The sequence below is a fragment of the Anopheles bellator genome, chromosome X, assembly GCF_943735745.2.
Source record: "Anopheles bellator chromosome X, idAnoBellAS_SP24_06.2, whole genome shotgun sequence".
Taxonomy (NCBI): Eukaryota; Metazoa; Arthropoda; class Insecta; order Diptera; family Culicidae; genus Anopheles; species Anopheles bellator.
Window position 1 is genome coordinate 7591301 of NC_071287.1, and position 4993 is coordinate 7596293.

Sequence of the window (4993 nt, forward strand, 5' to 3'; positions counted from 1 at the left end):
GACGGAGCCCGCCCCCGAGGTGGAATCCCCAGGACGAGGAATTTTTCTACCCGTTCTTGTTTTTGTCCTTTTTTTCCGGGGGAGCTCCCGGATTTCCCGGAAATCGGTGCCCCGCAGAGGAATTGCATTGTTGGGACGGGGGGGAGGGGTGGGTGGGTCTGGTAGGTCGACACGAACCGGGGATCAGCAGCGGTACCTGCTCCACGGTACTTCCGGGAGGCCGTCCACGCCGAAAGCCCAAAATTACTGGCCCACCCGAACCCGCTCCTTGGTTCCTCCTGCGCGATTGTTGACATGTATGTGTGTGGTTTGCGTGTATGAATGTAGTCTGTGTGTGTGTATGTGTGTTTCGAAGACTCAGCAACTACTGGTCTGGGCGGAGGGTGAATGCTCCTCGATGCGATGCACTTCGTCTGCAATGGTCTCCTCGGTTCGGGTTGTGTTTGCTGGTGTTGTGGTGCTAGTAGTGGTAGTAGTAATGGCAGGATATTAGTAGTATCCTTTCTCCCGAATAAGAAGTCCTGGCGAGGCCTAGCGAGTCCTTCTCCGCGAGGGTATCGGCACGGCCCTCGAGCTCTCACAGGACGGGAGTGCCGACCTGGCAGATACCTACCAATTACCTTCGCCCCTCCCCCCCCTACCACCACCCCATACCTCACTCTCCAGTGGTTAACAATTGCGGTGCCGTCCCTCGCCCAGTAAGTACTTCGCCGTACCGACCGCTTCCTACCGTGAGGAGGCGTTCCAGGAGTTCCATCACCCGTGCTTCTGTGGCTGTGTTCCAAGAGAGGAAGTGGTGGTGGGGGGGGGGGGGGTTAGCGGGACGAAGTAGCAACAATGAACGAAAACACTACACTCTAGACCACCGACGCTCCGACGGGTTCCAATCGGCAAGGTGGCGGAACCACCGCCGGCAACAGAGGCCACTCGACGACGCGAAGTGTCTGCGGTCGCTACCCCCACATTTGGGGTCACCGGGGGGAATGTGGGGGTTGATGGCGAGGGGGGGCACACAAACGAACCGGCTCGTGTGGTGACTGTGCCCGACAACACGGCCCCCCGAGACCGGGCCGGGAAGTTCGATCGCGTTCAATTTAATTACAGACCAAAAAGGGTGTTGGAAGGATTGGGATGGGGGGAACTGGGCGCCAAGTCGCAAGGGGTGGGGGGGGCAAGAAGTGCACTGGATGCAGCGATACATGTTGAAGATGTTGCGATCCAAACAAAGTATTGTAGGAACTCGGAGCACACGAAAACATGACTTTGGGCAACGAGGCAAAACTTCAATCGGAAATAAATCGGTCGAAGTCGTGTCATTGACATTGACGTAGGGGTCACTGACACACATGACCCCCTTCCTAGCCACGTATGCATTTGGCTTGTAGCTCAGACAATGTGTCCCAACAGCTTTCTACAGTCGTCAGGTCTGATTGTGGATTACTCAGATTTTTTTCGACTAGTTGAGCTTCCGATTCCGTTACGTTTCCATGGGGTTTTCTCAGATATTTAAAGGACCTTCGATTTCCATGTATTTTGAACCCTGAACATCATCATCCTCTCAACGGTCTGATCAGGACTTCTGATCTGGTCTGGTCTTTCATCAAGTTTCGCTAATCTTTCGACACCAACAGAACCAGGAAAGATTAGGAATCTGTTGATTTTCTCCAAATAATTCGCGTACTCCCTGAGCCCTAGAGTGCCTTTGTAATTCGCATTCTGATGTTTATTTTGCACACTTAAAGGAGAAATGTTAAACTTCTTATAACTTTCGTTCTCGTTCTGAATGAATGGGGCGATTCACAAAATAAAGTTCCTATTCCCAGCTCTGGAAATGAATTGTAGAAATTGACAGGGTTTCCACTGACTTCACCCTGCTCAGGTATTGGTTCTCCGTCTTTTGGGTCACATCCTACGCCCATAAGGTATGAATAGCTCATAGCTCCACCACTCCAGGAGTTTCCGTAAAAATTTCATTTAATCGTTTACTAAATTTCGCTCTGGAACCTTAAACAAACATTCAACAGCTCGCCGAGAGCGATTCTGAAAGCCGAAAAAACACATATCTTCACATAGCATTCCCATGCGGGACAGACGGCGGGAGCTTTTCGCACTGGTTTGGCGACGTCTGCCAGCCTTCCTAGGGGTTGTGCCGGGGTTCGGGGATTTACAACTCGCGCATGTGGAGCGACGATGGCAGACGATCAATCTTGACGCGGTCCACCACCGACCGACCGACCGACCACCGTGGAGTGCTGGAGCGCTTTGACAGCCGGGGCCCGGGACCCAACTGTCAAAGTGCGTGACTTGTGGGTGCTGACTGACAAACCCGGCGCGGTCCAGCGTCTGGTCATTCCGCCCCCCTTCAGGGGTCCCAAGTCCCGGGGAGCGCCCAACAAAATGTGGAGTCCACGGACCTGGACTCGACACGTCTCCAGACAGGGCCTCAGACCACAGAGCCCCCGGGAGTAACACTTTCATTTGTAATTGAACTCGAGTTAATATTGTTAATTTGCTCTGTGTGCCGGGGGGACCACTCTCTCTCTCTGCTCTGTCCCCGTTCCCTCCTTCCTTCCTGACGCTCCCATGCTCTACAGGCACTTCGGAGGTGCATCCTCAGAAGTTGCATTCTGCCCAACTCCCAACCAACCAACCAAATACCCCGACTCCTTAACGGTTTCATCACCTCTGTTCCTTGGTTAGTGGAGCAGCGGAAATAGGGAATGCGATGTGTGCCCTCTCTCTGTCTCTCTCGCTCTCTCTTTCTATCTAGCGCGCTACTTAATCAGATAAAAGGTTCACTAAATCTTCACCCCCAGCCCCCCGACGAGGGTGGGAGTTTTCCCTGGGAGCACTTCCGGTGTGCGCGCTTCAGCGCTGGACGTGTGGACCAGCCGGGTGCAGCAGCAGTAGTAGTAGTAGTAGCAGTAGCAGTAGTAGTAGAAGTTGTAGGAGTTTTTTTCTCTTTCGTCCATTCCCAACCACACAGCGCCAGAATGCTACATCATACCCCGCCACTCCACTTCACTCTGCTCTGTTTGTTTTGCTTCCTCCCCACCACCCACTTTCCCTACCCCGTCCCTGGGCCGAAAATTGTTGCTTACCAACACGCTTTTCGCTCTCCGCCGCTTTTCCGCGCTCCCGTGTCGACGATTTCATTTCCGTTTTCGCTTTTGTTCTTTTTGTTGGTTTTGGTTGAGTGGGGGTGTGGCGCCAGGTGGTGAGGGGTGGCGACCATCGCAAGCATTGCTGGTGGTGGAAAACCGAAGGTACTAGCAAAGTTCCCAACTGAGAGGGTGAATCGAGCTGGAGTATGTTGGGGGTTCCGAGGGCTTTTGCACAAGGATGCAAGCACCTACCGGATAGGGGGGGGGAGAGGAACCGGGGGCAAGGATCCCTCCCCCCCACCCGCCCGGTGGGTGGTCGAATGTTTTATCGGCTGACTTCGCGCATTGGTTTGATTTGTGCTACCCGGCACCCACCCACTCCAACCACCCACCCACCCACAGCAGCCCACACCACCCATCCCCGCAACTTGTTTCGCCTTCATCAGCCGGCCATTGATACTAATTGCGAGGCGAGCGAGTTTCGCCATTTTCGCCGGACGAGAGAAAAGGGGCTTCGATTGGAGTAATGTTTGTTTTTGTTAAGTTTCCGTGTTACGATTGCACTGGTGGTAGTGGTAGTAGCAGTAGTTTCTGCTGTCGGACACTTTTTTACACCCCCCCAGCAAGGGATGCCGGAAGTCGAACGCAAACCTTTCACTCGCCCACCGCGTTCGGTTCAGTTTGTATGGGGGGTTCAGTTCCGCAAAAACTCCTTCGCACGATGTTTGCTTGGTCGACGAAGGTTTGGCAAGGCAGTAGGGGGGGCGGTGGGGTGCCAGCGGATGGCGGTGGTCCATCATCGGTCCGTCGGACCATCGACCTTGAGCAGCAACAAACAGGCGAACCGAGCACGCGATGAAACTGGCTACGCTGGATGCGCTGTTGAGAGGGCCACGTGGCTTCGACCACGAAGGCTGGACCTGGACGGTTCCGCGACTCTAGTAACTTGCCCGGTAGCCCAGCACGCACCACTTGCTACCGGTTAACTAGTCCCAACAGCTGGAACACCCATCTGGACAACGGCTCGTGCAGGTCCAGAGTCCTGCTAGGGGAAGTCCTGATATAGGGAAGTTGACGTCTGACATTTGACAGTTGGAGACGCCTGTTATGATAGGCAACTCAATCAAAACCAAAATTCAACCAAGTTCGTCTAGCCTAGACTGTCAATCGTCAAGCAAACCGCATCGAATTGCCTGTGACCGCCGAACTAATGGACGACTTTTTTTTCCCGGTCCTTATCTTGAAACTTCTGGCTGCGGAGTTTTGGACTACCGGATACTTGGGCTGGAGCACGAGCCAAAATCTCAAATGACGCAGACAGTATTGGGTATCGTTTGATGACTCCAGAATGGCCAGTGTCCAGCTGCTGTCGAAGTCGAATGGCAGACATTACAGCAACTCTCAACTCGGCGCCGAGCGGGTTAAAGCCAAAAACTTCACGGCATTCACAATCGCAACCGCATTCAGCTATTAGAGCATTCATTCGCGTCCTCGGGTTCAGGGTGTCCGAGGGAGAACCTCACTCGATACTCTTATTGCGCGGAGGCTACCGAACGGCTGCAGAGTTGTGGCTGGGTACTTTTCAATAGCCAGGTCTGCCTCCGTCCCGATATCGAACCAAGCCCGGCCAGGCACCGTGCACCGGTAGCGCACTGAGCGCCGAGAACTCCCGGGAGACCTGGTGCCGATAATGGTTCTGGTGGTCGCCAGACTGCCCCAGACCGACGGTGCGCACTCAGACAGGAAATCAATTATCAACGATATTGATCCGGAACCGGATCCGGGTTCGGGTGGTTCCGGTGCGGTACCGGGCCTTTCCCTGCCTAAGACGCGCAGAGCCTTGTAGCCGGGGTCTGCTTCTTCCAGTACGATAATGATGCTCGCTCGGT